Source organism: Homalodisca vitripennis, chromosome 5, assembly GCF_021130785.1.
Source record: "Homalodisca vitripennis isolate AUS2020 chromosome 5, UT_GWSS_2.1, whole genome shotgun sequence".
NCBI classification, from domain to species: Eukaryota; Metazoa; Arthropoda; class Insecta; order Hemiptera; family Cicadellidae; genus Homalodisca; species Homalodisca vitripennis.
This window is the reverse complement of record NC_060211.1, coordinates 73,051,386-73,078,269: the sequence shown is the minus strand read 5'-3', so window position 1 is coordinate 73,078,269 and position 26,884 is coordinate 73,051,386. Positions and strand designations below refer to the sequence as shown.

The following is a 26,884-nucleotide window of genomic DNA, read 5'->3' as shown; positions in this document are numbered from 1 at the left end:
CATATTTATTCGGCCACTAGTGTTGAAAAGAACTACCGTACATAATTTAATGTTAATTCCCAAATAAAATACCTGTTATTTATTTCACTGCCATTTACTTAGCCATTAAAATGATAGGCCGGAGATAATTTCGAAGCGCACGACGTCGATTAAAATTTTCCCTTTACCTTCACTGGCCTACGTAGTAATTATTACTTCTTCCATAACCGCTGTTTAGTTAAACACGCGTCTTTAATTTCAAACATAGAAATTCATTTCTGCTACTGCAGAATTTTTAATAAGAACTATTGTATAACCACAGACAATACAAGCAATGAGGCCATAAGACAGCAGGTATAGAACTTGTTATGTGATCAAAGAGGCAGTGCAAATAAATTATTATTGAGTAATCAAACACAACCTTGTACATCGAACTGAGGAAAGTTCTGGAACAGTTTTGTAATAATAGTAGAATACAATCTTTATATTTGATAATTATTATCTCTGTAAAATTAGGTGCAAAAGATTTAAACATAAAATAAAATTAAAAAAATACTTAAGGGTTATTATTATGAGAAAAATCTCGTACCAGATTTGTTTTTTTTAGTAACAAGAGACACATGATTTATTTGAAGTACATACAAAGAAATGTTAAAAAATATTCACACAATCATATTATCATGTATTTGTAACTTTAATTAGTATGTATTTCCAAATGTGTTCTTATCTAAGTAATAAAATATCAAAACTTGAAACTTGTCACTTATTAAATCAATATTAAAAATAAATAAATATTAAAACATTTTGATTTATATTAGAGGCATTTTAAATGTTTCAAAATTATCAATCAAATGCCATAAAAAGGTTGGTGCTACAACAAATTTACAAGAATAATGCTTTCTTTGTAATTTTAAAATTCTGTGTGTTGGTTTAATTTTCATTCCAATCAGAAAAGTTACTTTGAAAATACATGTTTATTTTTAACTGAGTTATTTCTTCTAATTGTAAGAAATTTCAAATTCAAGAAAAATTATTCTAATATTTTGTATTATATAATCCGTAAATAATCTATAAAAAATATATACATCATATCAAAACGTGCTCGCCCGATTTTGCTGAGATACAATTAGCGAACCCAATTTTACATGTGCAATTACATGTGCCAACTTTCTGCATTCTTTATTGTTCTCCAGAAGTTCTTTTACTGTATTTTTCCATTTTAACTTCAAAATAGTTATTGATTAAAAGTTGCATAATTAAAATTATAACGATTTTAATCTTTATTTTTCAATTTCTTTTAAGTTGTATCTTGCGAACTTTGAAAATTTTGAATCATTAAAAACACAATAAACATTTTTTTATAGTCTATTTTCAAAATTACAGTAAAAGTAAAGGGTAACAATCAAACAACAGTTACAGTGAATTATATAAACGATTTTCCATAAACGTAATTATACTGGTCATCTGTCGTTTCGTTAATGTAACGCAGACCAAAGTACATGCTCAGTAAATCGATTCAGATTTCACTTTATTTAAAAAGTAGTTTGGCAACTGATTGAAATGAGAAAAGTATTTCATAGTGTTATTTATAACCAACATTTGAGATCACGGTTGAAGCATATGGGGATAATGCGATGAGCGGAAAATCCCACGGTTCGTAAAACTCGTGTGTCCATTATCTATTCACTTATCTCCGTCAGAAGGTAGAACAAATAACGAATTAAATAATGAACACAAGAATGAACCATAAAGATTATTATCTTTATTACAGAGACAAGGATTCTTAGTATACTAAACAAACAAGTATAATAGCATATCTCAGGAAGGGTTAAATTGTTATTCCATACGCATCCTATGGATAAAATTTAAGCGGATGTATTGGGGCTACGTATTACAATAACATAATTACGAATAAAGATCTACGGCAATACAGTTTCCTTAGTTCTCGTATATTATATCCTTTATAAGTACAATTTTCCGCAGAATAGTCATTGAGAGCAGTGTATTTTCAGAATCCGTTAATATTTAACTACTACAACGTTAAGTACTAGTAGTAAATAAAATTTTCCGAATAAATGCGACTTTTTCAAGGTATATTTCTTGATTCTGTAAATTTTCTTCCATAAATAAGTACGTGTATGTTTTAATTCGGTTACTTTAAAATACATCCCTATACCATATACATGCATACAAGATATTTTTAAAGGATTATATTACTCTTAAAAACAGGAATTAGTTGCAATGAAATCCATCCTCATTAATTACTTGCAATGTACAAATCTGTAATTTTACGTGGAACAAAGAGTGCGATTATTTTTATATCTGGTGTATGTATTGACGATGAAATCTATGAAGAAGTATAAATTTTTCTACAGAAAAAATAAAAAAAATTAATTCTTATTCTAATATTTTGAAGCGTAGAACATTTCTTGTAAATAGAAGACTACATATGCTTCATATATTGTTTGTCTTACTTGAATTTTTGACAAAAGAGAACATTATAGATGTTCTCTTTCAACCAGTGGATGGTTCAATCAGTGGATAGTGAGATCCAACTGTGTACCAAAGTTCGCATTCTTCCAGAGCAGGTCAACAACTGGCCGAAAATCGGAACACATGTAAACTGGCCCATTTAATTGCCGCTCATTAAATCAAATCCAATTACAGTTTAATTTGATAATTCCTTCTGGTGAATTTTAGTTCCCACAGCGGCCAGGACGTAATTATGAGAGTGTTAGGAGTTGACCAACGTTCTGTGCCCAGATGTATGGCAATAATCCAAAATTCCCACGTAATGTCAAACCTGACGACTCATTCAAGGTTTGCAAACAAATTCATCCGCTGTTAGTGTGAATTAGTAGTTAGTAGCTGACTTGTATAGTCTCACAAAAACTTGTTAACAGAAGCTTCTCACAATGTGCCTGAATATTCTTCAAACATAGTTATGCAATTGGTTAAGTGGAGGAGTTCAACTATTTAATATTCAACTGGATAACTATGAATGATGTACCATTGGACAATATCTTAAAATATAGTCAAAGGAGTATTTGTGCTTCAATTTGTTTTTATTACGTAATTACATGGACAATATATTGTTTGATAATTAAAATTTATTTTTACAAAATACAAAAATAACTTTTAAATATATAAAATGCGTGCAAAACGATTATTTGTATATTCATATCAATGTACGTAAAACATATTCGACACAAATATATTCCAACTTGAATGCAAAACTTCTCTAGTTGGTTTAACCCTTATAAAACTTCTGATATGTCATTGTGGCTCTCAAAGGGTGAAATATGTGACAACTTCGAACGTTTTAGACAATGACAACTTTGGTCTAATATAAGAGTCAATATTAGACTAAGAAGGATCAGGTGAATAATATCAATGCGGACACCTCAGGGATTGAATAAGGGTGACAGAAGATGGAGTTTACCCATTTGTGACTGGCATATAATATGATAAGAATAATTATATGCATGACAACGTTGTACAAGTAAGTGTTACTTAAAATACCAAAATTTCAAACGTATCTATTGTCATGTTTTAATTGCTAAAAATTGTGAAACGTGCCTCAATAATAAATTTGCTCTCAAATAAAGGCAAACGTTTTGGAAATTTCCAACCTGTTCTACTAATAACAACAAAGAATGTGAAGTAATGCCTTGTCACCTAGATGTCAGATAACTTCTCCACTGGATGCAGTTTCAGCTCTTGAACAGAATCATGGAGCATTTGTATCCTAAAATCAAACTATTACTCTAGCAAAGGGCAAGAAAATCTTTTTCGCCGTCCGCAATTGTCACTATCTACGATTTGGTCACTGTCACAGCTGTCAGTATCCGCAAATATAAACTATCCACAATTGTCACTGTCTACAATTGCCACTGCCTTCACTATCCACAGTTATACACTGTACGCAATTGTCACTGCCGTGCACTATCCACAGTTAAACAATGTTCGCAATTGTCACTGCCGTCACTATCTACAGTTGTACACTGTTCGCAATTGTTATACCATCACTATCCACAGTTATACACTGTTCGCAATTGTCATTACCATCACTATCCACAGTTACACTCTGTTCGCAATTGTCATTACCATCACTATCCACAGTTATACAATGTTCGCAATTGTCACTGCCGTCACTATCCACAGTTATACACTGTCTGCAATTGATTGGACACTAAGGAGTCCTTGAGTGAAAGCAAAATATCTGACCAGTTTTAAAAAGTACACGTTGTTAACGCTGAGGATGGGAGAGGATTATCATTTAGACTGGGACTACTTAGCTTTCTCCTGGAAAGCCGATTTCTGAACCAGCTCTATCGGTTTATCTCTCATGCTTCCAAGAATCAAGCTCCTCCAAGCAAATGTTTATCTTAAACTCAATAACCAACGTTTTGCATTAGTTTAAAAATATATACTGTATAGAAAACTTCTAAAGAAATCTTCTAAAGAAACCTTAAACCCGTTCCCTAGTTCCATACTTATATTCTAGTTAGAAGATCTACTTTTATTTTTTTACGAATTTGATTTCTTTTTATCTTATAATTCAATACAATATCTCACTTATCCATGCACATATCACGGCATCCCGAAATAATATTGTAGTTGCGAAATATCGCTGGGGAAAATATAGTTATCTGTAGCAAAGATTGTTTTGGCATTGTTAGGGATTGGATATAATGGTGTTGTATAACACATTCTCTAAATGTAATATAAAGTAATTTTAAGTTTGGTAAAAGTAATGTTACCCACATACGTAATGGCTTTAACATGTCATTTTCTTCGGACTTATACTATCGGACCACAGTGGTTAACGATTTTTTTCCAAAAATTGAATACAATTAGTGTTTGGAAAACAGAAAATTGTTGAAAAAGATGTTAAATTTATTTTAGATATACAAAATCTGTTAGACATATATTTATATACGAGTATTATTTAAGGTAAAGAAATCGTTGTGATGTATGAATCTGTACTACGTTTTCATGCCAAATGATTTGTGAAAACTCACTGCTTATAGTTTTCGTTATCAATATAAGTATTTTTTTTAATACACTTGCCATTCGTTATTATTTTTTGGAGTATTTTGTATCCAGTTTAGACTTAGTAATAAATTATATAGCTAGAAGATACAATAAATTTATTATGCCGAAATCATATAATTACTTTGTTGTAAAATGTGTAACATCTGCCCACTCAATAAGTCGGATATTCAAAACACACGGATTACGGAGTTTTTTCAGATGTTAAATCCAGTTATCAATGCATTAGGTGGGAAGAGGTGGGATAAGATGATCAAAAAGGAGATGGCACCTACTACAATGCATTGTGCTTGTGATGGACTGGATGTGATAAGAGACCGCTTGCAGTACCTGTAGCTCTACTGAGTATGTTATTGTGTTTATAGAAGTTCGAATAGTAGAATTTGGAAACCTACTTATAGTAACGATAAACAACGTGCCCAGCTTTGCTTCACCAACGTGACAAAGACGATGAAGATGTGGGATAAGATGTTCAAAAAGGAGATGGCACCTACCACAATGCATTATGCATGACAAGGACTGGATGTGATAAGAGACCGCTTGCAGTACCTGTAGCTCTACTGAGTATGTTATTGAGTTCTAACCGGAGTCTACTCACAGTAACCATAACACCGTGCTAGGCCGTGCCTCACCAACGCCCCACTAACCGTGTCCTTGGCCGCGTGTGAAACATTCTTCCAAGATCAATCCTCTAATCCGGCTTCCTCCAGTATATCTAACCGCCCCCACGCCACGTCGGCCCGCTATCGGCCTAGCCTTAGCCGCGCCACCCACTCCACAGATATCAGCCTATCGTCCCCTGTTTGCGAATAAACTAGTTTACTCGGCTTCCGTTTCCCTCTTCGACGTTCTAGGATTCCCTTAATCTTCATGTTTCCTTTTTCAATTTGTAAGTCTTATGTTGAGTCAAATGTTATGGTTACTGACCTGCTACGTGTGTCTCGACGGTGCATTATTATACTAGTAATAATATTATAAGTGTTAACGTACTATGGTGGGGAGACTTCGGTTGGGCCATTTATTGCTTGAATTCCTACATTTTCATATACCGTACTTACAAAGTGTTCATACAAAGTGTTTAAAATTTAAAGTATGATTTGTACAATAAAACCCGTAAGAGATCGTACTAACATGCGTCCTAAAACCTATAGATTTTCGCCTAACCAGCATTTATAAAAATAGCTTTGGTTTAGAACCACTATGTTATGAAAAGTACTGAGTGTATAAACATTTTAGATGTCTTTATGAGAGCAAACAATGAAAATAATGTTTACCCGTTTAAACACGGGTGACAATATAACGACTGAAAGTTTTTCGTTTAGAAACCAAATTTTAAATTAAATAACATTTACTTTAAATAAAAGTATGATTATTTGACATAAGCAGTTTGTTATAAACTACAATCGATTTAATAGGGAGTTAATATTTTAATTTAGATTTATCCGCAAAACGAGAAAGACACTGCGCAAGATTTCGTAGAAATCCCAACAATAAGCCACAAAGTGGACTACAAGGTAAATGGAAACAAACCCGGAAATAGCGACGTGCGTTGGAACCGCTCGATAGAGATCAGAGAAGCATTTATCGAGCAGAGTCAAAAGTTGGAGAGTATGTACAAAAATGTCGTGATAACTCCGAGGGTAATCCGCAAAGAAGCGAGAGTCCCCCCACCCACCTCCGACCCCACTGCAGGCTATTGAAAGTGGGTAAGCGGCACGTAGATTTGCAAGTTCATTAGTAGAGGATTAGGCTGCCGCGCCACCGGTAGGTCGACTTGGAAAAACTAAGACTGGCTCAGGCTTAGGGCGGCTGATCGTCTGGTTCTCCCTGACTCACGGCCAGGGCTGTGGCCGATATTTGCCGACCAGAGACTCGGTCCCTGGCAGATTTGTTTGTTGAAAACGTGGCCCTCCATGAGCCATTTTCTTTGATGCCAATGTCAAAGAGCGAATCGAATAACTGCCGCTTAACAAGACCAACTTTCACATAACAGAATTATGCATTATTGTGATATTTGGAAATACTTTTACAACAAGAATTTAAAATTAAAAGCAAAGAGCGAGTAATTGTTTACTTATATAGAACATTTATTTTATGTTGCATATGTTTAATTTAGTCATAATTTTATTAATGTTTTGTTGGTTTTGTATTTTGTTTTTATTATGTATTAAACCACGCAGCAACACACATGCACGTATTAAACACATTAATATAATTTAAATGTAATTATGTTAACGTATTTTATGATTTATATATTATATACATTACGTAAGTAATGGATTTATACATGTTTGGCGAATGAGGCCTTCTATAATATCTCACAATTTTATATAATATTATTAATATTTAATATTTCTAGGAATCAGCGTAAATCCTTCTTGAGTAATCACATTTCATTCATAATTAAACAAAAACACACTAACTGTTATACAGTATATACATTCTGTGTTATAAATTACATAAATTATTACAGAACTGATAGTTACGGAATTATTTTATTGTAGGCATATATCAAACATTAACACTAACAACGGGTTCACAACGCTGGTCAGTGCTTCAAAATTACTTTTACGGTTAGTGAATATATATTTTTGGACTACCCTATTATGTTGTATATTACTGGAAAACTACCTTAAATGTTAATTACAAAATCCTCATTGATATCACAAATTCACTAAGATATATTGTTTTAATTGCAGTTAACTTTTCACTCAGTAACAAACAATGTATGTAAATTTTTCCTTATAACGAACTAGTCCACATATACCATATAATTTATATACGAGTGAATATAACTAATATAAGTAAAATTGTACCTATTCAAACAAACAAACTGTATTTGAAGGAATGTGTCTCTAAAAAAACTCTTACTACTTATAATTTGTTAAAAGCCGCATTTTTGTACTAGCCCCGTACAACTGTTGCTTTTTCTAAGTAAAATTATTGTAATGAAGTCACCACTTCCACTTAAATACGATCAGTTTTAAAATTGCCCAGACACCACTACAATGCCCGTTTTAACGGCAAAACTAACAGAAAGCTTTAAATCGTATTTGTATTTTCATCAACTTGGACCAATGTGTCAATTTTTATGATAATAAAAAAGTGTTTATGATAGGTCAGTTGAGATGTTCACTAAGTTTGAGAGTTGCAATTGGCGTCGTTTAAGGGAAGAGTTAGAATTCAAATTTACCATTCAAAAATAAAAAGGTATTTAAACCAGCTCATTAGAAAGGTCGACCTTTCTTGATATTACGCTGATTACCTTCCATATACACTATTCAAAGTTTTTATATAAGTATTGACGTTTACATTTTTAAATCTGCCTAGTGCTAAGGTATTCAAACAAGCAGATTTGTAAATATTAATAACAAAAGATATGAACCGTTCCAATGAAAGCATTTTTGTAGTATAACAATAAATCATAATGTACACTGTAACAGTCAATATGTCCACAAAAGTAATATAAACCCGAATTTAGGCATTTTTCGAACAACGTGATATTAAAAAGTGCAATGTACAAACTTTTTAGTTGTGTTTCATCAAAACTATTTATTTACTCAGTTCATAATTGCAATGTAAAATATATTAAGTGTAAGAATTTAAATTTTCGAAATAAAGGTTTTATTTTTTTAACAATTCAGCCATTACACAAGTTATATTTTTGGGCTAGGAAACAACGAACATAAATTATGAAACAAAATAATATGTGACAGCAATAAGGAAAACCGTAGGACACTGTACCTGTTTTGCGTTCTGACTTTTGAAGGAACCCCAACCGTGTTTGATTAATCTTACTTCTCAATCTCTTAATTAATTCTTTATTAATATCCAAATAGTTGTCGATTTGAATATTGGATTCGAACGACTTAATTATGTGTTTGTCATTTTTAATGAATAGTTTTTAAAAAGTCAGAAAACATAAAATGCGTATTAACTATAATTGGCTATATTAAAATTATAGTTATCTAAGAAAACTGTATCATATTTACGAATTCGAGGTACATTTTTATTGCCCCACGAACACGAACACGAATAGTGGTCGTTGATAGAGAATAAGGGCGAATAACAAGGAATCATGAGCAAACTTACAATCAGTGTCAGGAGATAGGGAGATATTCCTGGAACCCATGGTAAGGTCTAGAAGTGACTATCACTACGCTGAATGCTCCAGGCGGATAATCGGCCGACATCCGGTGTGTCTGGACACTGGGAGATCTCGCGGAACTCTGTGTCAGCAGTGAGAGAGAGAGAGAGAGCGACTGGAGCAAGGGCGAGGGGTGAGGGGGGCCGGTGGCGGTGTAACAAAGCCAGATGTGATAAGAGTCGAGGCGGCACAACTGTTATCACTATTAAAAGGATGTGGCGAGCTGCCAGAGGGGGTGGAGGCTCAAAGCACCGCGATGCCGGGTAAGTGGGCGTCAGCGTGCGTCACCTATCCGTCCAACATCGGTCTATCTGGGTCAAAGTCTGTATACGTGGAAAGTGTCCCAATTAAACAAAGCGTTGTCTCGTCTGTGTGAGTAAATCGTGTTTGGTTTTTATTGTCTTTTCGTCGTTCACGATAACTAGTGTCGTTTATTTTGCTGGCAATGCAAAATATATTGATGGTCTCTGCCCACAATCACTGGAATGATGTGATAGATATTATAACTGAATATATTTTATAGTGACAATTTATGGGGTAATAGAGCACAATTTAGTCAGATTTCGATGTATAAGTTACACATCGTACGCCTAAACAGTTTAATAAATATGGATCCTAATACCTTTGCATCCTAATATACAAAATCAATTCTAAAATTATTCGGATTACACTTTCAATAAGATAACAAGCACTACTTGTTTGCATAACACGACCTTACTATACAAGATGCACAACATTAAAATTCATATCTTAACGACGATGGCATTAATAGCACATAAAACCGTATACTAAAATCATATAATTGTTTCAAATAAATAAAAAAAGCAAATCTAGTCCAGGCGTTTACTCAATTCCTAACTATCCTAAATAAAAAAGCAGCATGTGAAGACTAGTCCAAGTGTATCCTAAAACCTTAAGTTCTAACGATCCTAAATAACTGAAGTTTATAGAAGCGACATGTGACAGCGAGGACAAGACCAGATGTGCCGTAATATCTTAAATCCTAATTTCCTAATTCGTTGACTCCATGCCAATCGCTGTGAATTGTGTACCAACCAATAAGTATCTTTCCTATACAGTTACTTCGATAGAAGAAGTATGTGGAAGTTAAATTCCAAAATATCAAAATTGAAGCATTCGTTATAACGTATGTAGAATGAATCTCCATACGATACCGCTTACCTAATTCCCACTCTTTCATCTTACTTAGGAGTAAATATTTGAGATGTGATGACAATTTAAATGACGAAATCACAAGGCTTGCGGAGCTGTCACACCCGGTGAATCTGTAGGTTCAAGGCGCGACATCGAGGCGACAAAAAGCGTGCTGTCCGGCCCATCGTCTCGGAACACCGGGCTAACCGAGCGATCGCCGTTTTTTGGCCAGTTTGCTCAGGCAGTGTGATGTCTACTGTGGTCTGGCGGCTGGCGCTTGATTTATGGGCTTTATAGAGGCAACCGGCCCGGCTAGCCGCTGCAGAATCGGTAATCACGCCGAATATCATTCTTCATCGAACGTGTCAACGAAATTAAATTAATATTCACATTTACGAAAAATATGAATGTGGAAAAATATTTTATCGTTTCAATGGTTTACTACTGTACAAAATTCAATTGAAATTACCATGCCATTTACTCTGTACTGTCCATAGAATGGATAAATAATTAAAACTAAGTCTTCCAGTTTCAATTTTTTTTCTATGAACCTGCCTTTATTAAATGGTCTAAAAAATTTCCGAAAATTTTATCGCCTCCAGTACTTTGTGTAAACCAAAAAAGATATGTAAATAAATGTAAAACAGCTTAGCTTTCTTTTAAAAATGGATAGGTTACCACTAAAATATTTTGCTTTTTAATATGGAGGTGTTTTGTAAAACTAAAAACTTCCTTTTGTTGTTCTTTTTGTTCAATAAGCGTTAATTTCTATAAAATAAACCAATATAACGAAGTATCGAAAGATTCGACAACGCGTCACAGAAACCAAAGGGCGAAAAAAACATTACTGTCCCAAAATCAATTTATATCCTAGTCTCTGGGAATATTCTATCAAGAGTTACCACATAAATGGAAAGAAAATGAGACGATTTTAAGAAGGAATTAGAATAAACGTGTAATTTTAACATAAATAAAATCGATTGATTCCTAAAACATTAAGTAAATACAATAGCCAGAGGAATTACAGGGTATATCGCTTAATTAGGATTCTGAATCACTCAAGTATCAGTATTGACTATCTTTTCTGTCAAGTTCCTGAGGCCAGAACGACATACTAGCCAGCCTGGGCACACCGCACTTTTTTAGTTCTGTCCAAATTGGTCAGGAATGACATTAAAACATTTAGGCGAAATAAAAGATATCATACCCAAAACTCACTGTCTCAATTCTCCCATATAATTGGCTTTCAATGAAGTCAAATACAGTAATACGCAAATACGTTTGTTAGTTATTTTACAACTGTAAAAATCATAGCAGTGCCTTGATGTGAATAGCATGTCGATTCAAAATCATCTCGTAATATTTATTGTTATTTACTCACTTTGGTAATGTTCTCACAACGACGTAATACTGCATGTATGTGTGTGAATGTACGCGCGCGCGCACGCGCGTGTGTGTGTATGTGTGTGTACCGTGCTTGAGCTCAGTAGAGTTTGACTGTAAAAGTCACGTCCGTTTCTTCTGCTATGTACACACTCGCCGCCCTCCGTTAAGAAGGATTATACCGTGAAAATCTGCCACAACCACCTTTTTTGATGACCGGGTGATTTTAAAAAGTATATCCAAAACCCGTTATCTGACCGAGGAAAAATATGTGTAAGGATTTTTACGTAATGCCAAATCACACTGTCATTTACGGAGGGTAGATTAAGGATTGAGGTTTAATTATCAACGAATATAATACAAATCGGTGGATTGCGTTATTCAGAGATTACTGCCATTAACGGTTATTATTGCATAATTTCTAACGTTTCAAACACTGTACGGCATTACGTCATCGTTATAATCTCAGATCAATTGTTGATCTAAAAACCGTCATTGTTGCGGGTTTACATTTTTCCACTTAGCCTGATGTTGGTTTAAGCTGATATCAAGAGGAGTATTATGTAAAAAGACATATAAAGAGATTAAGTCGTATGGATTTGCATTGTTCTCCCGTGGTACTGAACCGTTATTATGCTTTCGGAACAAATATTAAACGCTACTTAGCAGGGGGAGATTGTCAATCATGAAATACGATTTGGATATATATAATTTAATTTGTCTGAAATTATGAATGTCACAAAGTTGTGACGTACAATAAACCTCGCTTTGTTCTCCATTCTGGACAGGTTTTATCCAATATTCGCCCAACCGTTTGCCTCCGATACGAGGCAATTAAAAATCCGACCGGGGAAGAATGCAGCTTGAGGTAATCTGGGATAAACAAAGACAAAAGTTGGTGTAAATAACATAAAGGGTCTTTGTCCGGCGTCTAATCCAGAGGTAATTAAAGAAAGGATAAACAGAGGCGGCCAAACTTTATAATCGCCCGGACTCATAACCGGGCGCTTCGCTTCGGCAAAACAAAACTTTCATAACCGGAAAATCGGAGGGCCGGTTGAAAGAATAATCTATTATGCGAGTAATAACCGCGAGGGCTTATCCGCGGTTACGTTCTTGTGATTTTGGTTGCAACCAGGATTGCCGGATTCGTTAATAGCGGTTTACAATTATTCACCAGTACATAATGGAAGTAACTCGACGAGTGACTACTTTTCCTTTCCAGGACTCGGATTACCGCATGGGTGCGACCGAAGCGAAGATGACGTTTTAATATTTAGATGAGTTTGAGATTATTCAAGTTGTATTGAATTTAGCTCTCGGTGGATGAGAGCGGGTGAGGGGAGGGGGGTGGATTAGCCGCGCCGCAATGCCGGCTCCAGCTCCGCTGTAATCCGGATTATGGCTTTGCAGAGGAAATCCCTGGAGCAGGCCCACTCAGGGCTTAGCATTAATGCGCATTGGAATTATAAAGCGTGGCAACCTGAATCGCGCACGCTGGCATTAATTTATTTTGTCGGATTTGAACCTTTTTGCACCGGGACGACAAAAGTTGTAAGTGTATTGATTCTCTACTACTCGACGGGGGGTCCTCACATTGCTGCGACGTGGGTTAGGTCAGGGTTCGCTATTGTAACTGTCGATAAAATGTAATTTCAATTTAAAAAACTGGTATTGTTGTGAGCGATAACAACCGATCTCTCATGTAATGTTTGCCTATTTGATACGAAACTCGTATTATTAACAAGGAATCGATGGTGTCTCCGGTTTTAAATATACATTGAGGCCGACATGTAAAGTGGTACTGACCATCATTGGATGGATGGTGAATGTACGGAATTGGATGTTGAAATCCATTAGGTTACTAATACAATCAATATCAACAAGATCTTCATTGTTCGTATCCTCATAAAACAGTAGAACTCCCTCTGTCGCCATACTTAATTATGATTAATTGGAGTCAATTGTGAAATGGTCGACTTTGGCGACAACTAAACACTCATTAAACTCACCCTTGATTAATATTTGTCTTAATTTAAACTCTTCCTGAATTCATATTTGCCTTCATTTAAATTCATACTTGTCTAAATTTATAGATGTTTTGTTTATGACCGTGTTAGAAAAGGGTGAAATACACTAAATGTCTAAATTATACGTTTAATTTCTATTATTAACTGGCATCATTACTAATGTATAATATTTTATATGTTCCGATTTGATTGTACATGTCAGTGAATTAATTCGATACATTATACGTTTAGCACGGAGATTAAACTAATGCCATAACAGTTACTATAGAGGAAATAAACCATATTTTATGAACAAAAGGGTCTACCTTTGAATTCACATCAAATTGAAGACATTTACCAGGAATAGGCTACCCTTAAGCTTTGGCTGTAGGGTGAATAATCAATATGGTCACCCTACCTGATGGAAAGTCGATGTTTGCATACTTGTTGAACTCGGCTAGGGGACTGTATGGCGGGCGCCCCGCGTGCTGCCAGTCTAGCCGTCTCTGTCTCTTGTCCGATTTATTTTGGGGGCTTCAACCATCAGGCCGAATGAGATATGGAATACCTCATTACGACAAACGAAGTACACCTTGTAAGCACTTTGTAACTTGAATAGGAATTTCGAATATAATACAGTTTATTCGTATTGCGTTTGTTTTTAGACTGTTCTGTTAAGTTTTTGTTTGGCCTGATATTTAAATGTAAATACATGTATATAGAAAACAGCCTCTACATTACCTATCAACTAACAATTTCATACATATATATATATATATATAAACATTTTATATATATATATATATATAAAATTATGTATATACAAAATATATGTAATATATTATATATAATACCATATATATATATATATATATATATATATATATATATATATATATATATATATAGGTGTGTATATATCCTATTCCATTATTTAGGTGTTTTATAGGAGTTATATTGTATTGTTGCATTTGGAAAAAATCCAGAATAGAACTCTAGACCTACTCGGATTTTGGAACTTGCTGAATTTGACAATTAATTAAAATATTTATAATGTTCTCAATGGTTAATTTTTTAGAGAAAACGTTTATTTCTTTTTTCTATGACAAAATCTTGTCAATGTTTTACCTCGAAAAGGATTTTGGACACTTGATACGAAATATTCTGTTTAATCAATATTTATTGGATATAAAATAAGGCTATTGCCATTTCTAAACAACTCTGCACTCTGAGGCGAAAGAATGTGCACGATGATGAGTACTTCTCATTGAACTCTATTACATAATTGATTATATTGATACTTTGTTCCATTCCCGGTACGCATACCACTTAATACACTTGAATTCCACCAACCACCTGATTGTTAGTGACACTCAGAAGCATCACACGTTTTTCACAGAATATACGAGATGGCATCTGACGTTATTTTAACACAAACATTTCTACCACAGCACATCAATGAGTTCAGTGTTATCTCTTTGGCAATCTCTGACACACGACTAAGTGCTCTCTGGACATCGTAGTTCCAAAGCAGTCAAGAATAATCATGTTTAAATATCGACCAATTTCCATGGTGACAGTGTTTTATAACCGTACTTGTTACTTTGACTGATTATTTAAAAAATATAATAAAATTAACTGACATAACAGAGTATCAAAGGAGCTTCACATTTTAAAACTTAAACTAAGATGGATCAATAGATTGATCGTCCATTGACTATTCTTAATTGTTTGGGATGCCATTTAAAAAAAATATGATCATGGTAACAGTTTTTTCAAAACGAAATTAGTTGCGAAGTCAAGGGTAACTGCTAGTATTTTTTTATGTACATTTTAGTTTTTTATGTGATTAAAATTGAAGTTAGTGTGGTTGGACGTGTTATCTTTTGGCAGACACACTGCAAGCTACTTGATAACTTAATCGGTATGAGTACAATATAATTGTTTTTGACAATATTGTTTACTGTGTCTAAGAGAGTGAGTCGATTATGTAAGTAACGGGTCCTGCGAAACGTGTTAATGCGTGTTTATTGTACCGATAGATCCGTCCAAATATTGTTTGCGCCCAATGATCCTGTTGTGACCGCCCTGTTATTTTGGCGCCACGAAGGGCGCTTATAATACAAGAGTAATCGCTCCGCCGGGAATAGATTTTCTCTACCGCCAAAAGCGATCCTAACCGACCTTGAAGATTAATCTAATTTTAAACGATCCTCTTGTTTATCAACAAACTGCTTGACGCGCCCGTGAGATACTCGGCAGGCCAGTTAGTGACATGACCACTACAATTGTCCTATGGCTGCAGTTGGTTTGAAATCTTGTTGACTATTATTTATATAAGAATTTAAACCTCATTTCCCTGCTGGAAGGAAACAAGTTAACACTAGTTGTATTGTAATTCCGTGTGAATACTAACCAGCATAAAATACTTCGTCTAAAGTTCATTATAATAAACGACATGAAAATAAAATAACAACGTTTCGAAACTGTTATCTGGTATCTTTTGCAGGTGACAAAAGTCTTGAACTTGAAAGAAAACATTACATTTAAATAAAACCACTGGATATACCTAACATAACATAAAACCTACATGAACTTAAAAATAAACAAAATCTATCACGAAACGAGCTTTATCGATGAACAAACGCAACCATGTTACATAGATGTCTGCTTTAATGTACATTTAAGTTGCTACGTGAAGTATAGAGCTGTTACGTTCTAGAAACGTCGCATAGTGCTCAGCTTTTGTTGCGTACAAAACAAGTATTCGCCAAATAATAAATTTATGTAATTTTCTACTAAATCTTGTATTAATTTTCAATTAATCATTTTTTGCTATGCGGGTTTTGTTTTCGTTGCTGTTTTACTTATTTATGAATCAATATTACGTGTTTTTTGTTATTATTATTATTGTTGTTGTTGAATATTGCTATTTGTTACTGTGCTGGTTGAGTACTAACTTATTTTATATAATATACGCGTCAATTTAACTCATTACTATCCTGTTTTACAGCTGTCCTAACAATTACAGGCAATTGTTAAAAAGTGTTTTGATATCTTGAATTGCATGATATCTTGAGTTTCATGAGTTTTTCAAAGTAGTTGTGCCACGGGTGTACATAAATAAATGTGCTGTACGTTAACAGGTGTTACTGTAAAAGTCCAACGATTGTATTTACCCAAGTTTACCCACCAATACGATTTTTTAACACTGCTAGCGACACGTAAGGGATACATTCTGAAACCCGCCAAAATGTTAATGTTAATTTACAAATTCTGTGGACAAGGATATTTTACCATATTGGATCATTTAAACTTATACAAGAGATTAATCTTAGAGGGAAACGTTGTAAAAGCTACTGAACAAATCAACACAGGTTTCTAATTCGTTGATATACTGAACAGGAAAACCTATACATTTAATCTCTTTAGGGAAGGTTTATATAATGCTAATAATACAAATCATTAAGGTGAGTGCGTCTAGTTTTATCCTGAATTACTTGGCGGAGTGTAATTGATGTATTAGCATTTTTATAATTGTGTGCTACAAAATAAACTACAAGAAATTTTAACCTTGTTTGCCAGCGTCATATTATTTTAAAGACTCTTCAGTTAGCGTCATGTAATCGATGGTTATTGGTTTTTTTAATTGCTTAGTTATAGGCTTTTAAGGCACTAAATTAGTAACTGCTCAATGGATGAAATTAGAAAAATAATGTAAACCAGGAATTTTAGGCAATCAAAACAGTATTTGTGAACATTTTAGTAGGTTACCATAATAATTATATAATTATAATAATAATAAAATTATTAATTAATAATATATGTTCTCACGCAGCAAAACGGTAAAACTAAAATTCGTCAAGAACTTACTTTCTGGAGTAACCACTATACGACGCGACGCAACGTGACGGAACACAACGTCATGAATAACACTGCATAAATTATTCACTTTCTCAGTTACCGCAATATGGACCACTCACTTATAAACACACGCGCGTGCGCGCGCGCGTGTGTGTGTGTGTGTGTGTGTGTGTGTGTGTGTGTTCGTTTGGTTATAAAAACACCCATGTGACAGAAACGTCAAAATACAAAATAATTGATGTAAGAGTAGTAGTAAAGAGTAGGGGCTGTGTGGTGTAGTAGTAGCGCACTCACCCAGCAGAGGTTCTCACCCAGGAGAGATCCGGGTTCGAGTCCCGGGGGAGGAAGTATTTTTTGTCATAAAATTTTCACACAAAAAAAATATATATACACAAACACACAGTGAGATGGGGGGGCTTCTACAAGGCTGTCATATCCTTATCTTAGTACGTGGAAGGATCACTCCAAGTGCTCCAGGAGCCGCGGGTATTAAGACGATTCTTTCACTCAACCTCTAGTGGGCGTTCTCAATATAGTTATTGTAAATACTACCTTCCATTATTTGTGTACTTTTTCCACACTTTCTCCAGCGAAATAACCATTTGTTTTCACTAAGATTGTTTCGAATAGACAAATATTGTACAATAACAAATGTCTGCAAAGCGAGCGTAAGTGATAACGAATGTACAATGACACTCAAATCTGTCAATTCCGTCCGATGTTTTCGGGACAGATAGTAGCGACGGCTAGATTAGGGCAGAGTAAAGCGGATTATCCGTCAATGATTGATGGATTTCCTCAACACCGCCGCTTAATCATAAAACGCTTCGCCAAACTATATTCCACTCTAACTGCTTTTGCCAGGTTGAATTGACAACTGCAATATCCTTGTTTTCAAATAATATTGCCATCAAGTATTCGCAAGCAATGCGACGACGCAAACAATACAATTTGTTGGATTTATTTACTCACTTATACCAAACTTGTTGGAAACCTGTTTTAATTGTTTTTTATTGTCAACAAGCAATGAGAATTATAACAATAAAATATTTTGTAGCTCTCATTCAAAATACCAAAACACAAAACAATATTTTAGATAGCAATTTAATTTAGAACTCAGCTAATACAAGAATTCTAAACCCGCCTGTAAAAGTTATTCCCGAGATATTCCATTATCTTACTAATTTTCGACAGCTGAAGTGTGAAAAGTATAAGTGTTCATACTCCTGTTCCCGTTGAATATACGGAATATGCGTATTGGATTTTAATAGTTATGGTAGAGTACAGAAAACTCTTTTAAATGTATACGCAATTGTATTAATTTTTGTTCAAATTTCACGGAGCACTGTTTTGTGTAAACTATTACCAGTTGTAAAACAATGATGATGTCACACGTGTGCAAATCAGACATGTAAACCAGCAGCCGATGTTTTCCGAATTGACAGTAACCGTGGTCGGATTAAATGGAAGCAAAGAGGATTATCTTTCCATTGTAGAGTCTAAATCCACACTTGTTGGAATCATAAAATGTTTTAAACTTTTACAACAAAACTAGTGTTTCATAAGAACTTTACATTTCTTCCGCGACGTTGTGTAAATGTCCTAACATGTTATATTTACATTAATTTGTACAATCATGAAAAATAGTGTTGCACATTTTATAAAAGTGCGCATATTTACTAAAAGTTAAATATATTTTGACAAACTTTAAGAATTAATATTTTATGCTTAATTTAGTAAGAGAGTTGTACGATGTGGAAAGGTTATGAATGAAATCAGAGGAGTTTATTTTAGAGCAGACAATAATCCCTCGAATGAATTGAACTGAATATTTTCAAATTAAGTGCTTTAAAGCATTTGAAAATAAAAATTAATAACAGTTTTGAACACTTATACCCTTTTGCTGATGAAATTCGCCCAAAAATTTATAAACGTGCCATAGTAACTGTTAATATTGGAAAAGATAATAATCCAATTAATTACAAAATTCAAACAAATACAATATTTCAATTAAATTTATATTAATGTGTTATTTACAGTTCAGTAAATACACATTACTTCCATTTAAAATCAAATATGGTTCAATTTAAAAAAAAAACCTGATAAAATGGAGTATCGAAGGATCAGGCAGAAACAATGAAATTCTTCACCAAAGCAAGGGCTACTTTGCTGACTTTTGACCTCGAAATCGACACATCTTCCTTTGATCAAGAGGATCCAATGATTTATATTTAAATGTTGATAGGGGAACTAATGTACAAAATTCTTGGGACTTTGCTACTGGGAGTTGCCACATGGATAGATCATGGTATATCAATGGGTCGAACGAACCGTCAATGACACTATTTTAATAAGGCCTTATCGTGCCCTTGATAATATTAGATTTATATTTAAATATTGATAAGGGAACTAATGTACAAAATTCTTGGGACTTTGCTACTGGGAGTTGTCACATGGATAGATCATAGTATATCAATGGGTCGAACGAACCGTCAATGACACTATTTTAATAAGGCCTTATCGTGCCCTTGATAATATTAGATTTATATTTAAATTTTGATAAGGGAACTAATGTACAAAATTCTTGGGACTTTGCTACTGGGAGTTGTCACATGGATAGATCATGGTATATCAATGGGTCGAACGAACCGTCAATGACACTATTTTAATAAGGCCTTATCGTGCCCTTGATAATATTAGATTTATATTTAAATATGTTTTGTGATAATGTATTAAACGTTTCCATAGTTACTTAAATATAAGGAGACAATAAATCGACTATGCGAATTCCACTTATACTTCCCTGATGAGTTCGGATAATCTGCTAGAATCGGTTGTCGACACTGATACAGGACAACTCATCACTACCCAGCTGTAGAAGATATTTGCCGCCCAGTTAACAAGGTAAGGTATCGAGTGACAATCGATGTTTCCAGGACTGACAGTGCCGCGCGCGGTCGGATTAAGGGGGGTAAAGAGGATTATCTCCCATGATTGATGAGTTTCTCTATGCACGCTCGTTTAATCCTAAACTGGTCCAGTAAACACCCTTCTTCACATTTTACCCCTCCCCTAATCCTTATCCTACTCCTCTCCCCATCCAACTTCTCCTGCACGTCACCGCTGTGCTCTCTGATTTTGTACAACTTAAACAGACCGAGTGAGTGATCAAATGTGGTCATTCTTTTATCATAAACTCACGGTACAGTAGCTTTCAAACCAAGGGGCACACTATTTTCTAAGTGAGAAAAGACTAAGCAGTAAAACTTCCATAACATTTAAACAGATATCGGCGTCGGCTTATGTTGTTGGTCACAAAAAAGTCGATGGACTGTCAGAAGCTGCTTGTAGGGCGGAGAAGGGGTTTCACAGACATGATATATTATACTACAGTCAGACAATTTAGTTTAGTAATGGACGTGAACGTTTGTTTGCGATGTTGAAATGACGTCTGCAATGCATCACAAATGGTACAATGCTCCTCACCACTCGGGTGAGAAATGGTAAAACGATTTTGGGTTGACTTTGGTCAATCTGAGAATCCTAAAGTCAATTAGTTCCACTCATTGTTTGATCACCTGATTTTTTGCCAAGATATGTGTTTTCTTCGTATGATAAACAATCTATTCAAGGTATTAACTGGAAAATTACTTGTGTTACGGAAAATAACGATTTATATTCTCTCAAAATCATATTTCGAACTAATCAAGGAAACCCGTCGTACCATCGAAAACGTATACTGTGTGTAAATGTATTATTATAGCTTGACATTTTAATACTTAACTCAAATTTGGGAAATCTGGCATTGGATTAAATAAAGACATTTTCCCGTAGCGTCTTCGGTAAATTTAGTTTTAAGTCACCCAGACTTACGATTCCACAAATCTTGTGTACCGTACAAGAATAATAATTAATTAATGCCTCATAAAATGTGGACTTAATAGTTTCTTAGACCTATAGCTATTTATTTACATTACGTTAAATCATTTTTACATTATATTATATTTTAAGTTTCATTGTTTTGAAATATAATCAAGAAGTAAATTTGATATTTTTAAAGTTTTTATTACGGGATACATTTTATGGTTAAAAGTGTGTCAAAATTAAAATACACCTTTAAATATATAATTAAGCTTGCTTATTTAAGGCAAGTATAACAAACGCGCCTTGAATTTGAACCAATACTTTTTCATCATACAAAGTGTATCATATTTTGAGTATTATAAAAATACAACAGATTTTCGGCGATCTTGAAATACAGAACTTATAGTACCATATACAGCCGATGTTGTAGAAAATCTCATGGAATAAGGAGTTTTTTTACTAAGTTCGATGATTATATGGAGTATTTAACATATATCTCAATATCCTGTGAACACATGAAGCAATCTGCATATACTGGGACGGAACCTACGTGTATGGAAATGTTGTGCGTGACCATGTGCCAGCGATTCGTCAAGCCTCATCAACCTCTGGGTGAATAAACATACGTAACGGTTCTTGAGGGCGGGAGGTTCACATTACCTCTTCCATCGGGTCAGTAACAGGTAAGAAATAATAGGTAGTTCAGTTAATAACAATATTTTCCACCCAAATCCTGACATTTGTGAGTGCACTTCCCGGTGAAAATACATTTCTATCGACTTTCCAAGCCAATAAAAACAAATTACCTGGAATTTAACCAAGTAAAATCATTACATAAGTCCGTACATCAGTTATGGTTGTGGAATTGGACTGTTAAACTATTGGAAAGTTTTGGAAAAATCGAAATTATCTGGATTAGTAAAACCCGTGATAGGACGGGATAGTGGACCAGGATGGCGTAGGCTATTACCATTTCCAAGAAACAAAACATGTGGAGGGGTAATAATACAATTCATTAATACTGGTTTACAATGTATTTGCATAAGTGCTCATAAACGTTACTAAAATCATTTTTAGCTCAAAAATGTCACACGTCAGGTTATTATTGCAGTCTATTGTTACCTGATGTAAAAATGTAAAAAAAATTTCATATAAAATCAATAAACATCAACAATTTTCCAAATTAATTTCATTTTTGTAGAAATAATCCTGAATAGCATTAAATATGTCCACACCTGCACCTCTCTCAGTGAGAGAATAGCAGGTTTTCCTCGAGCTTTTTACCATTCAAGTATCTTGTAATTACAAGCAAAATTGATAAATTTGAAACATCTGTAATCTCATCCACTTAAATAGAAAATCAGAAACATATATTTATTTCTCCTTGAAAGTGAATTATTTGATAAGGGATTGTTTCAGTTTTTGGTACATGGTGTTCACTCAACATACATTTGACGGTATCTTTAATGTAATCAGATATTAAATGTTCTGCAACTATATGTCTTTTACCCTTAACCTACGAGGTAACTAACTTCGTAAGACGCTTCGACTGTATTCTATGTTTACAGTTGAGAAAATAAAGTCACATTAAGGCTTATCGTAAATCTTTGGATGAAAGTGATGTCTTTATGTTATTTTGTGGTATAAGTAGATCGACAGCTTCATATTACAATTAGTTAAAATTGCGTTATATACAATGCAATATGGGTTTTTACAGCCATCATCAACCGTGAATAAAATTCGATATAAGTAATCATCAAAATATTTGCTTTTCTGTGCATGTGGTAGTTCTGACAGATCGGTAGTTCATTATGGCGAAAAGCCATCTTTCGTGCCCCTAGGGGCACGCGTACCACAGGTTGAGAAGAGCCGTCCTAACGCCGGGTAATCAAGGATTAAGATTAGTCCTTAAAGGTACCAAGAACCTTGGAAAATAACAACACTACACCGGGCACTCACACTCATACTTCTCATTACTTATCTCAGAGAGCTTATTCGCAAAACATTTTCATTCCTTGTTAACATGAAAGCTTCAACCTTTAGCCGATATGAAATTAGTAATTAGTTCTACATAGTAGAAGTTATAATTAGCGTGGACCATCAACAAAAGTTACCTCAGAAGACAACTGAGCCCTCATTCAGATTACTGATAATATTGTGGAGCATATAAAACCATATCCGTGGCGTATTGCCGAGATAATGGTTGAACCATACGGATTTGCTGTTATCAATTGCCATCCTATCAACAGAAAGACAGAAAAGTCTATTCAATTTAAGAAGTGATGTAAAACGAATGGTTTTCACAATTTTGAATTGATGTTATTCGTTAGGAATTTCCCTCATGCAAGGCTTTTACAACCCATTACAACGGCTTATTACTGCTGCGAGTAAACGTTTTTATCGCCTATAGCTGTTAACGTGATAGCTCCACGGTTATTTGGAAACTATCTCTAGTCTTCGACAAGTGAATGGGGATGCTCATGGAAACTACTGCATTCGTTGCATCTGGTATTAATGTGATTGTAACGTATCTTCGAAGCAAAGTTCATAGAAATATATGAGAACACTTTTATCTTCCTAACTTTATTGTAAATCTATTGACAAATAACTAAAGATATTACGTAATCCACACTTTTTAATTAAATACCTTGTTAGCGTTGAATCTGATATTTGATGTTTGGTTGTTACCTGCCGATAGATCTTTTCCTTAACAATTCTGTTAGTCTACGTACGTACGGAGTAAAATGGTTTTTCCAGCTAATTATAATATAAGAATTTTAAGATGAATTTTTGGAGAATACCACCACGTATATACTGGAAATAGTTATACATTTTAATATAATTAATTATATAATTGTTTAGTAAACATTACTAAAAATTAATAATGAGTATAAAGTTCATAAATAATTGCTACCACTATGAAGTATATTCACCTCATAAAACTTTTGATATAGGCTACAATTCACAGTAGACCTATTACAATTAAAACTGTCTCGAAGATTTAAAAATACGATTTTGGGAACCACATGACGCAAAAATTACCATACCATGTAAGTGTCTGTTTACGTCATTTAGAGATATTTTTGTTAATTTAATAATTTATCAGTCAAACTAGAATGACAGATTCTAAATTGATTTTGCTAACCTGTGATGGAATAGAGAACCATCGAACTGTCGTGGAAATCTAAACGGATTTGGTGCGTTATTTTCTCGGTAGTTATTGTATACCTTTCGAATTAATTGCAAGAACTGGCTTTTATATTTTTTAAAGTTGGATCATTGATGAACCCAAATTCTTGGAAGAGTTATAGTTTATATGAGATTATTAGGTTTAAGGTCTACATAAATATGCATAAGGTATACTTTATATGACTACGCTTGAATACTTGGTTTACAAAGTTTTTAACGTTGTTTCTATCCTAAATATCCCAAAGTATTTCAATTTAATTTAAAATTACACCATTTAGGCCCATTGAAGAAATATACGCAGTTAAATGATTCCGTGCGCGGATGTCACCGTGAAGGTAATATGAGGGACACGTCACGGGGATGGTGAGAGATACTGGGGGGGGGAGGGCGGATGACGAATGGCCCCGATAAGCCGTACACGCAGCGACCTCGACGGATTATCCGCACATTGGAACAACTCCGGCCCAAATAATTAATTTGGATTAGACTGCCTGGCGCGACCGCCCGTCCCCAGCGACCTAGTCAGGTACTTCCCCCCCTCCCCGACCCAAATTGACTAGTTCGTAAATACAGTGTTCAATACAAATAAATTATCTGTAAAAATGAACTGTGTTTAAATTATAATTATATAAAACAATACAGTTACTGGTGCAGGACACCAATATTAATTATTAATATGACATATAATCTAATGCATTGAATTTTCGATATAATGATGTACCCTGTGCGCCCCCATAACTAATTCCAAATAAAAAATCAATTAAGTAGTAAGTGGTAATGCAATGACACTCAACATCAAACAATAATAACAAAATGTTTTATCATACTGCACAAATAACAGCTGTTTTTTTGTACTTATATTGGTCCATATGTGAGTTTTTCGTTACCTTATAACATATGGTACTAAAACGTTACGTGGTTATCTAAAGCGTCAATCAGGTGGCGCACAATTTACTTTTTTGCAACGCACTAATCTAAGATTTTATTATCGGTACTGTAGATGTCAAAGTCAAAACACAGCTGTTTTTGTAAGTAAACTTTACAGTACTAAAAAAATAAAAAACAAAAAAATAATAAAAAAATTTAAAAATTAAATAAAAAAATTAAATAAAACAAGTAAGTTTTAATTTTTTCCCCTTCGAATAATAGAAACTCTTGTTCACCGTAGGGAAAAAAGTGTCTTTAGGGGTGTCTCGTTCGTAAAACACGATTCGCACAGAAACAACCACTTTTACTCCTAGTTTAAAACTACTATTTGGTCCTATCATTAGTAATGGTAGATTTTTAGGTGATACACGTTTTCACAGCAATAACGTAATTCTAGTAGTTAATTGCAAGGTAGAGCTAGTTTGTATACTTTATTAGTGCAACATACACACTTGCATAAATCAGTCGGTATTTTGGCAAAGGTCAGTCGTGCCACAGGTCGTTGCTACTGGACGACTAGTTTGAACATGCCCATAGTCTGATAAAAACCAGTTAGTTAATATCAACAGCGTATTCATACAAGAATCTTATCTATTTTGTTTATCTCGTAGTGTGTATCGAGAAAATGATACATTTTAGAAGACTAGAACCTTTCCTGTCTGCAAGGATTTCACTTAATTTTTATGCTTTAATTTCCATTCAATTAAAAATTTGATATAGATAAAATAATATTGACTGAAAATTGTAATACTAATTTCAAATGCCGCGAACACCACCAAATCATGTATGTTTAATCTTAACCCTCGATTTATTATGCTTACCGTTATTATTTTTTTACTGTTATGATAGAAAACTACATATAGTTTCTTTTCAAAAAACTTTAGATCCAATTCATCTATCCAATGGATCTATAAAAAGACTATAAAATCCATTGCTGGTTGAAATACTTGAACGAAGCTATGTATATGACAACAGTTTTAATCGAAAAAAAATATTGTAAAACGAATCAGATTCCAGTCAGAGCTCGAATTCCTCAAAAGGAAATCTCAATAATATCATTTTTATAAAAGAAAATTACCTTTAAATACTAATAACAATAACGTATATTGACAATTAAAAGGAAGGCGCAATTGTTTAACGAAACCCCTATGGTGAAATTTTTGATCATAATTGAAAAAGTGAATCGAAGGACTAGTTTAACATTTTGCAATAACGGAAATTTCACGAGGTCTAGATTTTTTACTGAAATGCCTCCACGGAAAGGTGTGAGCAAAACGTTCGCAGGACGGATAGTACAAGCTCTTTTATTCCA

At 34.1% G+C, this 26,884-nt stretch overlaps 1 protein-coding gene across 1 annotated transcript in view; it reads right to left on the bottom strand.

Annotated features, from left to right (window-relative positions):
• Nucleotides 1-26,884, bottom strand: part of LOC124362360 — a 95,696-nt gene that overhangs the window by 35,352 nt on the left and 33,460 nt on the right.